At 43.9% G+C, this 17,614-nt stretch overlaps 1 protein-coding gene across 1 annotated transcript in view; it reads right to left on the bottom strand.

Annotated features, from left to right (window-relative positions):
* CTNNB1 (catenin beta 1) overlaps positions 1-17,614 on the bottom strand; it is a 104,567-nt gene that overhangs the window by 76,907 nt on the left and 10,046 nt on the right. The window lies entirely within an intron of this gene.

Here is a 17,614-nt window from a genome sequence, read left to right as displayed (position 1 = left end):
GAGCAATGAATGGACACTTGAGAAAGCACCTTTACTTGTATCATCGAAACTTATGTGCCAACAAGACTAATGTTTTGCAGTTTAAGTGAATACCATTAATTACTCTGTAATAACCAACAGTACACTGGACGAAACTTTTAATTGTATGGCCGGTATTAAAATAGATATTTTTAAAGCACCCTTTAATTATTCCATTTGGTGACAATTGTGTCAAATGTCAATATGACAGATGTCACTTTCTGACGGCTTTCATGTAGCACTTTTCCAATGCAGCTTTAAACTATCACAGGTCGTTAACTGCACCAAGCGAGTTCTACCTCTAAAGAGGATCACAAGCACCGTGTGCACAGTTTTAAAGAACACTGTTCTGTACAGCTGAGCTTGCTCAAGTAATTCGTTCGATCTTGTTCATCACCTCATTAGGCTGTGAAGACTGAACTAAAAGATTTTAGTTAAAATTCTATTTCCCTCCACTTAAGTTCAAAACCACAACTTCCTTTTTCCAACATGCCAAGGAACCAGATGTTGATTTACTCCTCCTTAAATGGACTTTGATTTACCAATCAACTGTCTTCCTTTCAAAAATGGTTTACCTGCTGGAGATTCCAAACAAACCCAACATGTAATCTTCACCTTCGTTTCTGATGGTCTCGAACTTAATGGTCCATCTTCTCCCAGCCACCCACTGAAACGCTACTGCGTTCATCTGAATGACCTGCACATGAAGTATTCTACTTCTGTATGTGCATACTGCTACTTCTTGTAGCAGGACTGTTGCAATTGAATCAAAGGAGTCCTGCATCAATATCTGCACTGCAGCAAACTAGTCTTCTGCACATTTCAAATCCCTTTACAAGGGAGAGAACATATTGTTAGAACTATTAAGAATTACATCTAGTTGCGTAGTAGGCAACATTAATTGGATGGAAAGAAGAATAGACTGCAGTTTAGGAGTCGTACCAATAAGTTCTTGTACAATTACACCCGTTCTGTGTTGTAATATATGAAATATTTTTCCCTGCAAGGTTTCAAAAATACACATGGTGCCCTTTTACTACTATAGTATTTCATGCACTGAGATTTACTTACGACGCTATTAAAAAGTGTGGTAAATTTACTGTGCATTATTCAACCATTCGTGGGTAGCTAGGCCTACTGATATTCAGCCCTTCAAGTGGCTAAAAGCCATGTTTACAATTTTTTTTTTAAAAACGCAATGTAGTCAGTGGAAATATTTTGCTACTTTTAAGAGATACGAGTAAATCTTTGTAAGTGATACAGTCCCCAAAAATACTAATGGATTAGATTTAGTATTAGTACAAAGGGACATACATGCATACCTTGTACTCGTCCCACCTTCCACAATTTTTTTTAGAAGAGACAAAGCAAACCCAAAATAGTGCTTACTCAAAGTTTATTGCTTGCCCATCACTGCCGTGTATATACACATACATATACATACACACACACACATATATATACACACACACACAAAAACTACTAGTCAGATAGGCAACATTAGCTTTAGGAGGCATTGGTATCCAATATTTTCAAATTAAGGCACCAATGATATGAAGGCCTCACTAGAGGTGATTAGGAAATCAGACCGTAGGTTATCAAACCAGGATTGCCAATACAGCAGGGATAGGCAATTTTGCAATGCTTAAGTAACCCTCGTGTAATTGGTAACTCCTTATGGAATGGAAGGCAAAGATGAGATTCAGCACAGACTTCTGGAGAAAATTCATATGGCCGGTTTTGAAGGACAGATTTCACAGAGCAGAGTGCGCCTAGACTAGGAGGAATCCGTGGGGAACCATTTTAACTATTGACAACTTTGACAGCAAGGTACCAATTCAATAATGAGGTCTTAACCTAATAATCTTAAACTATAATCCAAGCACTAATCACTGGGCGCCAACTCTTCATTTTCATCAACTTTTATTCGATTATAGACTTGTATAATCATAAAAAGTACATTTAAAACAGGGAAATATAACACAGTAAAAAAAGAAAAGTCAATGTGCTATTGATCACAGATCTGGCATCGCTATATTGGACAGAAAATGTCAAAGTGGGTTACTGTTATAGAAATGAAACGAATTTAGAAGTTGACTTTGCGACGAGTTGATATTACAATTTTAAGAAAGGTCGCTATCATTTTTGCTTCATGCGGGGATTTCGGAGATTGTAAATGTAAAAGTGCTGAGTGTGATTGTCTAAGACCAGTTGAGCGGAGGAGGGGCAAAATCCATGTTTTCCTTGCTAGTCTGTAGTACTTGCAGAAAAGGACAACATGTATCGTTGATTGTTCAGAGACTCCATCGCAGGGGCAGCTCATCAGTTTTCTAGACCAGTTCTTAATTTCTGGAAATGAGACCAGACGGAAAAAAAAGATTGAACCGGAGTCTTGTTATTAAAAACTTTTCATAGTTTGAGAGAAAGTATGTCAGGTATGGCTGTATGAGTTTCCCTGTCTGCAATATGCGAGATTTTTCATTATGTTTTTTGGTAATCTCAGCTTGATTGCGGAGTTCCCTTAAGTGACCCATGCATAGTTCCTTCAGATGTTTCTTCGAGATATCTTCTATTGAGGGGGGTTCGAGGAAGTAGTGCTCGCAGTCAAGGTCTAAAAATAATTTGTAAATATAATTGAGCCAAGGTATTTTCTTCCAATACGCTAGGCCGAGACATTCGGTGATAAGGGAGCGGGTGATGTGACTTTCGGGGTTACACCATATTCGCTGCCACAGTAGAATGGGCTGGCATCGTATGGTGTCGGTCATATATTCCATACCCAGTTCCCGGTGTGAGGCTAGGATCGGGGAACTTTGGGGGAGAGCTAGGATGTATTTGATAAAAGCATTCTCAGTAACCTGGAGTTGGTCGATACATCCATAGCCCCAGATGCCTGCTCCGTACGTGGCCACACTGTGGCATTTTGCATAGTATATCGTTATTAGTTCCGCTGGTGCTGGTTTGCCTAGTTTCCTTGAAAACGCACTTAATGCTGATACTGCGCGACAGAAACTAAGGTTTCTAGCTTCCACTGCCTTAGTCCAGTTCATTTTGTCTTCCACTAAAATGCCCAGGTATGGGTACACCGATGTTTTTTCTAATCTACTGTTGTTAATGGATATGGGCTTAGAGACTCCTGGTCTTGGTCCGATGGTCATTGTGAAGGTTTTTTTGATATTAACTTTCAATCCCAAGGAGTCCATGAAAGTCACATTTGTTTAGCTGTCGCTGGAGTTGGTTGGATGTCCGTGCCAGGATGACAGAATCGTCGGCATATAGGAGGATTGGTATCGGGCGATGATCTATCTGCGGGAGGTCCAGGCTCCCTTCCAGCATGGCCTGTTCGAGCCCGTTTGTGTATAAATTGAACAGGAAGGGAGCCAGCACGCACCCCTGCCTTACTCCTCGTGATATTTTAAAGGGACGTGATAATTCGCCGCCAATGCCATAACGAACTCGACCTTCTGCGTTGGTATATAGCTCTCTCAGGAAGGCTAGTATGGGAGGGTCCACTCCGAGGTTTCCCAGGATCTGCCATAGCTTTGCATGCTGTACGCAGTCGAAAGCCGCGCTTAGGTCTACATAGACCAGATAGATGTTACCTCCTTTAGCGCGTGTGTACTTTCCTGCCAAAAGGACGAGGTTTAGGGCCTGTTCCACCGTTCCGAGCCCCTTCTGGAAACCATATTGCAGGTCAGTGATGATGTTATTCTCCCGGGCCCATGATTGTAGTCGGTCCAGGAGTATTCGACCTGCAATCTTACCCGTAGAGTCCAGAAGGGAGATCGGTCGGTAGCACGCAGGGTCATTTCGGTCCCCTTTCTTAAAGATGGGCAATAATGTAGATGTGGACCATGATTGGATGAGACCAGTTTCGGCAGCTGCTGCCATTACCCGTGTGAGTATTATTGACCAATAATCGACATTGTGTAGGAACAAGTCCATGGGAACCCTGTCTGGGCCGGGGGCCTTGCCAGGGTTTGAGGCCTTGATTGCCTTTCTGACCTCGTTGAGGATAAAACGTAGCCTAATGGGATAGATATTTCTCTTTGCTGTTTCAGAATCTTGTGTCTGAATTATTTGAGCACCCGTTGGTAATGCAAAGATTTTTGTAAAGTGAGAGACCCAGTCGTCCTCAGTTATTGCCACATCAAGGTGGTTTGGGTCAGTGATGTTAGCCAAAAAGGGTGATCTTATGGTCTGCCAGAAAGCAGTGCTATCTTTCCTTGCTGCACTGTCGTGTAGTTGAAGCCATAGATCTTGCTTTATCTGCTTTTTGTGGTTTTTTCGGGCGGTATTATAGATTTTTCTCCGTTGTGAGATTAATTGGAGGTCCCTCGGTTTCTGTCTTAGGGCTTCTTTAAGGGATGTAAGGGTCTTTCGGCAGTCGGTGTCAAACCATCTCGTGGTCGGAAGTCTAGGCTTGTTTTTAGTGTTTATGAATAGCTCGTCCCTTATTACTTCCTGGATGTTATTAAAGGAGGTGATAATTATTTCTGATGATGCCTCGGGGGACAAACAGTTTGTTAACCAGAGATGGGTTTTTTCGAGAACCCTTTGTGTTATCTCTTCCGGGTCGATCTTTGACCATTTGATTGCATAGCCATTCGTCTTCCTCATGGCCAGCGATTGTTGGTCAAGAGGGCTGACTTTTGCAGAGAGTGTTCCTGCTTTTTTCATGAGGATTTCCACACTTAGAGGATAGTGGTCACTGATTGGATTAGACCCTATTTTGTAGTTTAATTGCCCATTATAGGAATTTGAAGCTAAAATATAGTCGATGGTAGACAGAAAGCCTCGCCCGTGAAAGGTGGGTAGAAAGTCCTGCACCGGGTTAACTAATTCGTTAGCAAAGTCAAGGTCTAGGGTAAAGAGGATTTCATTTAGTTTGTTACCACTCGAGGTGTGCACAAAGTGGGGAATGGGATTTTCGAGTTCGTTCTGGAGCCCACAGTTCCCGTTTTTGTAATTTGGGCACAGTGATAAATTGAAGTCACCTCCCCAGATGTACTTGAGTATGGAATTGGAATTTGTCTTCTGAAGTAAAAATAAGTATGCCGCTATTTCGTCTAGGTGTGAGCAGCATTCCAGAGTACCGGTGTTATTATAGTAGTTTATGAATACATATAACTTTGATTCCATTGGCTGTGTTACTTGAATGATTTGAAAATTATGCGTTTCCTTTAATAATTTTACAGTGAGTGGAACAGTATTGGAAAAATAGATCATGAGTCCACCTTTAGGTCTTCCCATAGTACTAGGTACTGCTTTGGTGAAGAATGTTTTGTAGCCCGCTAAATGAAGTGGAGTTGTGCGCCAGGTCTCTTGTAGGCACAAGATTTGTTTGCTCCTTGCTGTGTCGAGCCATGAAGGACAAGTTATTTTAGTTGTTAGGCCTGCAACGTTCCAGTAGGCAATAGCTAGGCTCAGAGTTGGTAGTTCCTTTGCAGTTGCGGGTGTTGTCGAGTTGATGATATTCGCTGTGGCATGTTGGACAGGTATTCCCAAGTTGATATCGAGTTCTGCCAGAGGGATGTTTGGTGGAAGCTTTTTTGAGTGTAGAGATAGTACCTCGGACTTTAAAGATGTTACATGCTGCTTGGAGACTGCTGGTTGTGACCTGATATCAAATATTTGTTTGCTGAGTTTGTCCCGGGTTGGTCAATCGACCATTTCGAGACAATCGAAACGGTTTTGAGTTGGAAAGGCCTGCCATCCTTCGTAGGTTTGGCAGGGTCTGTCCTGCCAATATGGGCTCTGGCGTTCTCTGGGCCTTTCTCTTGGTCCGCCCCTAGCTATATGATCATAAGGATTTTCAATCTGTTTCCATGGCGCTTGATACCATGGCTCCTGATTCCACGACTCTTTGGGGAGCTGGTGCCATGCCCAGGGTGGAGGGTTACGCTGCTGTTCGGTGGGGGGTAGAAGAAAGAAAGATGTCGAGCGCCAATCCCCCCTTTTTTGTCGAGCTGTGGCCATGCACAGATATAGTCTACTGTTGAGGGATCTCTACACGTTATGATGATTCAGTCTCCGTGTATTGATTTTGCCGTTTTGCCTATCCAGGCTACCCTACGGGCTGTGGTGATCCCTCCCGATAGATGGGATTCGAGAGGTCTATTGATGCTTAGCCACTGCATGGCTTTATTTTTAAGTGACCAAGCAGTTTCTGATGTATCATCGGTTAGCTCTGGCACTCCTGTGAGGACTATTGTGTAGGGAGTAGCTTCCGGGGGCAAATAGACAGGACGTCTAGTTGGTGGAGGTTTTTTGGGTGTGTTTTTTGGAGTCTTTTGGATGGGAAATGATTTCGGTGGGAGAGTTTCAGACCTTTTTTCTAAGCAGGCTCTGCTGGTGTCTGTCCTTGTCGTTGGGCCTGGAGTGTCTGTCTTGTCTGTATCTGTGCTTACTGTTTGCTGTACAGTTATAGCAGAAGGTTTTTCTTTCTGAGGTTGAGACGTTTTAGCTGCAGGTTTGGAAGGCATGATGTTTTGTTTGAGGTTTTTCTGTGCTAGGGACGTTGGGTTTGTGTGGTTAGCTGTTTTCTGCGCGGGTGCTTGATTCTGTTTTTTAGGTGGCTGTGAAGTGTTACGCTGCCCCTTTATTTCTATACGGGTATTTGAGTCTAGGAGGGTGGCCGAAATTATAGTTAGTTGGGCTTCGAGATTTCTAATGCTGAGTTGGATGGGCTTTAAATATTGATATAGGAGGTCTTTTATTGTGGTAAGAACTTGCGAGGTGATTTTGCAAGTTTTACATTGATTTTCAATATAGTCGTTTGAGATTGCCTTATGTGGGAGGATAGTTTCTGGGAGAAATAGTGTGCTATGGGACGTGGAGTTTAAATGAGATGTTGTTTGTTCCGAGCGCGGGACACTAGGTAATTCTTCATTATTTACTGAACGGGTTTTTGGGATTGCTCCTTCCCTATCACCTTTCTGGGGGGGGTTTTCGTTGGATTGAGCATTCCCCTGAGTTTGATAACCGGCTAGATCAGGGGTTACTTCCAGGTCGTCAAATGTTATGGAAAGGTCTGACTCAGAATGTGTAACTGACAGGTCTACCACCGACGGTACTGTATTTAAATCGGGTACTGACAGTGTCACTGGGAGAGAACAATCTTGTGTGTTGAGATTGATGGGGGAGGTGGCGTTTGCTATAGCGCCTAATGAGGAACGCTTCGCGTGTGCACTCATAAGGTCTAATGATACTCTCTTCTCCATCAGAGCTATGCTCTGGTTTATGGTCTCATTGACCCGCGAAATAAATAGATCAATAGGGCCTGTTACTTGTGGTACCTCCTGCGCGTGTTTAGATTTTGGCTTAGAGGTGCTCCTTGTTTTTGGTGGCATATTTATTTATTGGGTCAGTGATAAAAGAGAGGTGGGCCGGTCCGGTCTCTACCGGGCAACAACGGGCCCGCCCTTGGCCCGGGCGTCGGCCCGCGCGTGTCCCGCGATGCGCGTTATGAGTCCTGTTTAAGTAGGTGTATTGTAGGGAAGGGGCGTGGCACTGGGAGGGGGCGCAGCTCACGCGGGAAGAGGGAACAGCTGGTGTTACTGACGCGGTCCCTCGCAGTCCCGGGGCCGCGCCTCTCACCTCCTCTACGGCCTCGCGTCTCCTCGCTCAAGGTCCCGGTCAGCTTTAGCAAATGAAGGCTGCTCCTGCAGCGATGACAGATCAGGGTTTAAAAACGCTGGTAGATCAGTTCAAACAAACAGCAACCTCTATGGCGAGCGGCACAAGAAAGACACAAAAAGAACCCCCCTGTCTAGTGTCCAATGCCCTGAACGCTGCCTCCGTTACCGCAGCTCCTTCGCAGCTCTCAACGCTCGGCTGCTCTGCTTGCCTCAGGTTCGATTCAGTCCGTGGTTCGATCCCTAGCGCCTCTGCAGTCAGGACCCTTTTGGCTAGGGAGGCAGTTTATTAGCAGTAGCCCCACGCTAGCTGACAAGAAAGGGCTGTGAGGGGCTATTGGCAGAGCCCGTGAAAGCAACTAATTGCAAGCGGGGCACTCGGGGGGGGGGGGACATGTGAGCAAAATCCGACCTAGTCAGACCCGCCTATGTCAAACCCCCGGGCTCTTACTTAGCGGCCGCCTCTATCGGCGGCCGCGCTCGCGTCTTTGCCCCACCCTCAGCCTCACCTCCTTTGTGATTGCCGGTCCTGACGCCTGTGCAGCTGCAGGAAAAGAGCGGCGGCCGCTCAGTCCGAGGTGCGGGGAATATGGAAATCTCCCCCACGCTGAAAGCGGCACCTGCCGAAAAGACCGCTGCCTGCTACCTTCCAACCACCTCGGCTGTGGCTCGGCTCGGCTGCGGCTTTTTCGGCTTTTCGGCCTTTCGTCTTTTCCGCCGGCTTTGCAGACCCGCTCTGCTGATCCGCCGCTCCGCAGATTCTCCGCTAACTTCCTTACTCCTCCTCTTCCGGTCAACAGGATTAGAGTGCTCTCTCGGATGTGTCAACTCAAATGAGCCAACATTCAGAACACTTGCAGTGGAATAATTTACTTACACTACAACGCGTACTTCAAATGCATGAATAACCCCCTCATCTTTCTGGTTTTTCCATGGATTGGCTGAAGCACTCACTAAATTGAACTTGTTTTTACCAGACTAGCTTATTTCCTTTTTCCTAGATAATTGGCATCATCCCTGTAGTTCACATTTCTTTCCGCGAGAGCCTTTTTTTCGGCAAACGCAACTTCTTACCTCTTCGACACCAAGCATACAATTTCTTTAATCCCAACCATTTCCCAGCACTCTCCCCTTATTCTAACAGGTGGCGCCTTTTGCTTTACAGCAATTAAAACTAGCAATCAGAACTAGAAAACCACTTTTGCAGCCAGAGACCCGAAACCGATGTCTTTTAAACAGGTTACATCGGATTTGCCAGGTTAGTTCAAACACCTAAAGCCAGAACTCCTGAAAACTAGGGTACGTGAACACACTATATCCCCACACGCTTAAAATACTAAATACAAAGGATCGAACGACAACAGGAGATCAGATTCATCCTGACGGGTAATTTGCAGCAGACACTTCGCTTTGGGCAGAGGTAGCTTAGAAGTATTCAGAATTTATCTCGGTTCCATTATTGATAATTTACGCTAGTCTTATCCTGCAAGACTTTGTGCATCACGTCAGTCTCTGGATCAGACTAAAAAAGTGTGCAAACTTAACAAAAACAGCAGGCTTTCCAAGACCGAATTGTGAAGTCCACATTCCCATCAACTTTTTTTTTGTAATTGAGTCAAGTGGCAATTCAGCTGCCAGCCATTTAGATCCTGAAAGTACGCGCAGCCCAACGATGTAACATGCTGCAATGTATCCGTCTCTCCATTAACCTTAACTGCTCACCTGGGAACTGGTTCCAATCCACACAAATGGGTCAGCCTGACAAACAGTGACCCAAGATAATGGAAAGGAATAGGGTTTGTGCAAAGTAAGATTTTGCATGGTTAATTCAGCGACCTAAGGAAAAGTAATATGGCTCAAAGTACTACAGTGTTTAGAAGTTCATCTCGAGCACAAATTTCCCTCTAGGAGAGAAACTTTTGGGACACCGGCACAATGGTATTCGCTTACACAGGCACTATATGAAAATAGTGTCGCAAGAGCTCTGTATTCAGTGCACTTCGGACGACTAACTGCACCCTATCCATTTATCTACCATATTTGACCCAACCAAGTGACAGTAAATCTGGGATAGTGGATACCGCTGCCGGACCCTTAACATGGGAACTTTATACACTTATTTGCAGCATTTCTTCGCAAGTCCAGTTTAGCGACTAGCTGCTACAGAAACGAGTCCATTGGTTATCGCGAAGGCATTAGCAACAGTCTGCAACACTTCAGGTGTTTTAATTAAAAAACAGATGTTCTTCCTAGCTGCGAGTGTTCGGCGTATCGATAAACAAACTTTGGTAAAACTGCCAAATGCCACAAAAGAAAATAGTTAAACAGTCTACAGTAAAAAAAAAAAGTGATAGAGGCGCTGAAAGGTTAACACTTTAAACAGGCCAACACACTACACTGATCGAACACTGTGCAGGGATAGTTTTCCTGATAGTCACATTAAAAAGCATGGAGTGGTGGTGCTCCTCCAGTGGAGGAAGCATGTAAGGGGGGGGGGGAGGAGGGAGAAGAGACATTACCTTGGGATACAGGAAATTCTTACGCTGCATAAAAAAGGGGAGTATCAAACCCAACATGGCACCACCCATCGATATGGCAGTCCTGGAGTTTAGGAATACCGGGTTCAAGCAGGTTTTTGCAACCTGGCCCTGGAAATGATCATACCTCATCCTCCCAAAAAGTTTCTATCCACCTATGTTCTGAAAAGGGTTAGTGTAGTTGGCAGTCTAGGTACGGAACTTGAATGCCAATCTAAACCTGATGCTTTGCCATAGAAGTGCCTTGAGTCCGACCCTGTTCAATATCTATGTGGCCCCCCTTGCTAGACTAGTAAGATCGCAGGGGATGGAGGTGGTGTCTTACGCAGACGACACCCAGATCATGGTATCGCTGGCACACTCCTCTGTCCGTACATCCGCCCTTAGCTTTAGGTCATGCATGCAGCATGTGGCAGATTGGATGATCATCAACTCCCTAAAGCTAAACGGCGATCATCAACTCCCTAAAGCTAAACGGCGACAAGACAGAGGTCTTGGTCTTCGGGAAAGACCAAGATGTTTGGTCGAGCGAGTGGTGGCCTTCATCTCTTGGCATCTGCCCCACTCCCTCCCAATCAGCCAGAAATCTCGGTGTTGTCTTTGACACCTCACTCTATGACGCTCCAAGTTAATAGGACCGTGGCCACGTGCTGGAGTGTTATTAGGATCCTAAATAGAATTCGTAATTATCTCTCCCTCCAGGCGCGCAAACAGATCGCAGTCGCTCTTGTTGGCTCCAGGCTCGATTATTGTCTCTCTTTGTATGTGGAGCTCAACAAGGGCCTCATTTATCGACTGCAAATCGTGCAGAATGCTGCAGCACGCTTTGTTCTGGCCCTTCCTATGGCATCATTGGCCACGACTGCTAGGAGAGACCGTCACTGGCTCCCTGTCCAGTATAGAATCTCTTTTAAGATCCTATGTCTTACATACAGAGCACTTGCGGCTGGCCCCGATGACGCACTCGGGACCCTGCTCATCCGCTATGTTCCAACAAGATGTCTTCGATCGGCCGGGCTACTGCAACTTGTAGTGCCCCGAGCTAGGCTGACCAGATGGGGAGCGAGAGCTTTTTCTGTCGCCGCTCCTCAGCTCTGGAACTCTTCCAATTGAGATTAAAACCTCACCCTCAATTGATTTGTTTAAAAAGGCCCTTAAAACTTGGTGCTTCATTAGAGCCTACCAATGAGAGAATGCTGTTTGATCTGGCGAGCTGTATTATTTGAAGTAGGCGCCTTGACGCCCATTGGGCAAAGTTTGCACAGGACAAGATACATTTCATTCATTCATTTTAGTTTCTCTGCAACAACCTATGGTCCTCCAACTCCATTACAGGTCATATTGCTGGCAGCAACTGGAAGGAGCACTTTTGGTAAAATAAATGCTGAACCAGCATCACTCGACATCTTCACTATAGATTTGGTTATCGCATCAGGTTTTTAGACAATTCTTCCCAGCACTTTTTGGTACATCTGCCAAAGTGCCCATTTCCAAAAAAGGAGGAGATCGTTCACACACAGGCTGCTATCGGCCAATATCATCAATGGACACCACTGTAAAAATAAAAATATATCTGGGCAGGATTATCCTTCATGGAATTATGGACTGGGTGCATGAGGAGTCACTGTTACGCTGCTACCAGTACGGGTTTAGGCACAAAGTTGGAACTCTAGAGCAATAGCTACATCTTGTTTTGGGGAAATATATGGCGGAAAAGCAATCCCCACCTGAACCTAGCACTAATGGACATATCAGCTGCATTTGACTGCATAAACCAGGTCACACTGTGGCACCTGCTTATCGCACTGGGCTGGATACATTCGTCCACTTCATTGCATACCTTCATAAGAACATGGAGGCATGAGTCTGCATTAGTACTCGGTGGAGGGGGGTTGACAGGTCAAATAGGTATCCACCGCAGGGTAAGAATAGGTTGTGGGCTGGCCCTGCTCATATCCATTTTTTATATTGAGGATTCCACTTTGCCCTAGTATGTGCTACCACAGATGTACCTAGAATCAAAAGGTAAACAGCTCAGCACACTCCTATGCAGACGACGCAGTGTTGATGGCACACACCCTAGGGCAGAGTATGCTGGTGCATGCTTTTGAAGATATTATGGGCTCCCTAGATTTGCAGACCATTTTTGCTAAATCACATGTGTCCTGTGGTCCAAAGCACAGATCCCTTTCAAACGTACTAGTTGGCATCCACTGTTTAAGCAGCACTTTCCGTACTTTGGTATTTTTTTCTGCTCAAGGGTCATTGTCCCCAAAGACTCTTAACCGTTCAACTAAATTTTCCTTAGGAAATGGGTCACTAGGCAGTCTCCCACAGTGGGTGGGTGGCTCGCTCTCACCGCTGCTACAAATCAGAATCTTTACCAATTCCTACGTATGAGGATTTCTAACGGCATGGCTACCCAACAAGAAAATAGATTTTGCAGAAAACTTTCACCTGTCCTCATTTCAGCAGAACACCTTATGCTTCATAATGCTCCCCTATATAACAGATCTATCAGGGTACGCTGAGGTCTCCTCTGGCTCTTGATCCAGCATAATGAGGCTGCCTTGACCATAGGCAGGGACTGTCGCTCCCTGGACTACAAATCCAATAGACTTCTTATGTGAGGGCAAAGTACTCTAAAACTGGGATGCAAGCCAACTTCTTGGACCTCTCACACAGGGAAAACAAAAAGACGGTGGCACAAGCCTTATGTATATCTTTGGAATCAGAAGCTCAGGTTTTGCGGATGCATCTAGCCAATCTATGCTCCGTTTTTACAAATGTTATTTAAAATATTAGATTTTTTTAATCCCTCCTTCAAAAGCAGTACTGTGTGGATTTTAAACTGTGCAGGTCTTGCTTTTATATTCTTATTACTAAATAATGAGGAAACTATTGTACATGTTGAGTCGTTATTAAAATCTGCTGTTTGAGCTGGCAGGTCTATGTTAAACTAAATCTTATTTGCCGATTCACTGCCATGATTAACATCTTTTTATTGTATCACAGATATGTGAGCAATAAATGACTGGCATCTTGTTTTAGTCATACTATGTAACGTCAGTCAAGACACAAATTGTTTTATTTGCGATTTTTATATTTCAGCCACACGTTCTTTTGTGTGATGCTTTCTTGGATGATATAATGCCTCCGAATAAAGAAAACTGAATGGAATGCATGACTGCACTTACAACTCCTGACTAACTGCTGCATCTTTCAAAAAAAAAAAAAAAAAAAACAGTGGTGCACATTACTGTAACCCAATTTAACAAAAAAAATGTAGCGTTCCTACACTGGATTGTATTATTAAAGACCAATACATAGGTACCTGCATCAAGATTACATTAGATTTTTTTATCCAAATGCTGGTAATTTGTTTTGTAACAAATCAAATTTAGATCCCCAAGCTCTGCACAAGGAAGGAAGACCTTGAATTGCAAAGTTACAATTAGCTAACACCATTTCTCTGAGCTAGACAGCATCCTGGAAGATAGATTGTGTAGAGAAGGAAAAAACCCAAACCACCATCAGGAGGCCTCAGCATTCTTATTTTGGGTGTGCAGAACTAGGATATATGTGATGTAATTCAGATGACTTTGCGACCATGGAGGATGGTTGGCAAATAAAGTTTGGGGATGCAATTTTGCTTTGATGAATTAGGGGGAAAAAAGCACACCCTTCCTATCAGATTGCTCGAAGGCAGTTCATACACAGTGGCTCTTGGAGGCTAGCATTTATGCACACCAAGAATTTATGATTAATAAAAAGTACATGGACAAGCTCCCCACCACCACCTCCCCACTAAACTCTGCACTTCAGTAATCCAATAATATTCGGATCCAAGATGAGCAAGCACCATTAAGGGTGCCTAGAAACCTGGAAATCTTAATTAAATATAAAATAAAAATCTATTTGAACGTTCATCTATCTAGTGTGTGAAATAACCCATGGTATTTGCTCACGGATTTCGAGGCCATCTAAAATTACAAAAAATTAATTTACTTTGGCTCCAGATAGAAAGCCAATACCAATGGGCTATTGTTATCTTTCAGATATTGAAGGCCTGCTAATACAAAACTCAAGTACAGCAATGTGTTTACAAAGAACAAGCGTGATCCCCTAATTTCAAGGAGAAATGAATTGCGAACCATGTTAAGTCCATTTGGTCTTTTTAAAGCTTTCATGGCACTTGTATCCATCGGCCACTGGACTCCCATCTTCCAACACCATAACATTTCAAATTGCAGACCAATTTAGTCACAAGAGAACTTGGTTGCAGGGAAAATCATGCAAAACTAGCTAAATAAACATTAAAACCGAGGTGGGAGGTGGTAGTCCAGGGGAATCTAGCTGGAATACGAAGCCCAATTAACACATTCTTCTGGCTCAACTTGCATAGAAGAGGACTGGGTATTCAAGTTCATGGTGTACAAACCACTCAGATTAGTTTAATTATATTTCAGAAAGACTAAATTTGTTCTGAACTGGACACCAACTTAAACATTCTTTAATGTACCACTGTCCACTTTTCTGCATTTAGCCCCTTGTACAAGATGTACTCTCCTAAAAGTTTTTAAAGGGTGTCAAAACAAAACCAAATCAGACGCAAGGTTCAATTTAACGAAAAAAAAACAAAGAAAAAAAAAAACACCGTCCCATGCTCCCCAATTAGTCCCTTACTTTATTTGGTATCGTGTAGCCTAGCAACATTACCTTTTGGAAACTTTAAAGTCCTTGGTTAAAGGATTGAAGCTGGTGGGTAGCATGCATTAGCAACGCCAATAGGTTTTGCCTACACGCAATCTATTGTCTTTGTCAGTGTTCCTTTTAAACATGTGCTGCTGGGCTACTTGACGTAATGTCAATTGTCAATAAAAAAACAGTATAACGTGTTCAATACTGGCTGTGTCTTTTCAATTAGAAAGCTTGAACTGCTCGTGCTGCTGTGCAAAAAGTAAAGAATGTGGGGGAGCCACAGAAGAAAGGTGCAGCGGACAATAAAGGGAGCTGCAAACTAACAGGTGGGAAGCAACATTACATGCGCACTGGTAGGAGGATGGGAGCAGCAACAGATGGGGAGGGGGGGGGGAGCAACACAAGGAAGGAAGCCACAATAAGGTAGGAGAGAGGGTGTGAGGGCACACGAGGGTGCACCATCAGACAGTGGGAGGAGGGCAGGGCAATCAAGAATGCATGTGAAAAAAGTATCCTCAATCTGTTTTTTTTTTTTAATAAAAAGTACATGCAGGGGCTTACAGCTATGTCAGGACACTGGCTGCAAACAGGAAACTGAACTAGATCCCAGATCCATTGCAAGGACAAACATTGGTTCCGCCTGGAGGCACTGACCAGTCGAAAGGAAACAGACGTGGAAGCCAACTAATGGAGATAAGTAATGGACAAGTTCCAGCCTGTATTAAGCTTTATTTTTAAACACTAGATTTCACCAATAGTGCGTGTACATGGTGGTCTCTGGTGAGGTCAAAAAACAAAGTTAGTCAGTTAGTGGCAATATGCTGAATTAATCTCAAGTACCACATCAATAAGGTCGGCATTTATGCAACATGTAGAATAGCCTTCCTGGATGACGCTTAGCTACTATACTGAATTGAGAGCTTCATGCCTGCTGCAGCTGGATCCATTTGAGCTTTGAGTGGTTCACAATTCTGTGTTTTTTGTCAAGTTCTGATTGCCGTTGTGCCTGTTAACCAGGTGACTGGTAAGAGTTAATGGTAGTTCGTATGGAGCATAGCGCCATAGCCATATCTATAGCTCCAAGCTATCTCGTTATACAGTTCAGGACAAGGATCGTCAGAACGCTGAGTTTCTCTAAAAAGGTGACGATAATCAACTGACATGGCTTCGACATTAGTCAGAGCTAAAGAATCAGGTTTCCTGAAATGTGGAAAATAGTTGATACATAGGGTCATAGCTGATGCAGCAAGGTTCTACAATTGGGCCCAGGCTCTAGGTGCTCCCTGTAAGGTGCAGAGGACATTCAGTTTCATTAGGACCACCAGTAATCCATCGAGTGTGTTCAAAAGAGTTTAGGTGAAAATTACTTGCACAAGTCATTCTGCTAACCTAGCATTATGTTGAATGGGATCGGGGTCCATGGCACAAGTTTGGATTTAAGAGTTTCCCAAAAAATACGGGCTCCAGTTATTAGTTCTGGCTGCAGAAGATATGCGATTTAGAGTGTTGGCATGTCTTCACAAATGCACACACCAGCACCCACCCAAACCTCAGGATCAATATGAACCGACTACTTCACTCATTAAATCAAGTTGCCACATTCTTGGAAACTGCCACCACTGAGTAGGAGCCAATGGAGTGTGTCTTTTTTGGGTTGATGACAAACCAGGTCATTTAATTTAGACACCCTTGCCCCCCCAAAAGTAATACATTAAAAAATATATATGTAAAAACAAGAAAAGTTGCCCCTCAATGAGATGCAGAGGTAGGTGTATTGCAGAATCAAAAGCTGCTGCCATGGACATAATAAACCGTATTAAAATTCTCCCCTGCTGACGTGTTTCGGACCCCATGCCCTTCCTCAAAACAGAGTGTCATAGCCGCGGTGTGGGGTACTGCAACACCTCAGAACGATCAAGTGCAATAAAATCTTAAGTAAGCGCTTTATTAAACGATCCTTGAGTATTTCAACGGTATCTGGGTTTTCAAACATTTGGATGATATCGATCTCTTTACTTACAAAGCCAAGATCACTCCTATATTGGATCAGATCTGATGAAGACAGGAGGTACGCTTCTAAGGGAAATTGATCATTTGGTTGGTTTATGCATGTCCAGTTCCTGAATATGAGTTTACGGCTGCCACCGCGTCCCCACCACCTTATTACCAGAGGCACAGCACATCAAGCTGAGTGGGCCTACAAAGCAGGGCTCCAGGTGATGCTGCTCTGAGAAGCAACACAAGGGAGGTCGGACTAATGTTTACCTAAGCCTCAAATGTTTATCTCAACAGGCGCCCACCTTGGATAAGGTGGAGCCAGCGTTAGTAGGTCAAGGTTAGGTGCGGTATTTTAGCACAAATATTTTACTTACAAATGTGCCAGAAAATGAATTACTAGTTTTACAAATTGGGTTGGAAAGGTAACAATTGCCGATTTGTCCGATGCATTAATTCTCAAGGGCAAAATTGCTCGAGCAATTGATGAGGGTTGGCCATTCCGACGGTGAAGTATGCAACCCCCCTCCCCTAAAAAAAACATAAGCAAGTACATGTACACAAAACTAACTAGGCTTCCACCTGTACTACTTTAGAAATGCATCTAAAGTTAAGTGGCATCACCAGCCACACAAGTCATGCGTATAGTCGCGCTACCAAACGGAGTGCTTTAAAAAACACAAAATTAGAGGGCGGTTTACTTGATACATAACCAGTAGTAAACAC

Source organism: Lissotriton helveticus, chromosome 10, assembly GCF_964261635.1.
Source record: "Lissotriton helveticus chromosome 10, aLisHel1.1, whole genome shotgun sequence".
Lineage (NCBI taxonomy): Eukaryota > Metazoa > Chordata > Amphibia > Caudata > Salamandridae > Lissotriton > Lissotriton helveticus.
Note: the sequence above shows the minus strand (reverse complement) of the source record. Positions and strands in the feature narration are given on the sequence as shown.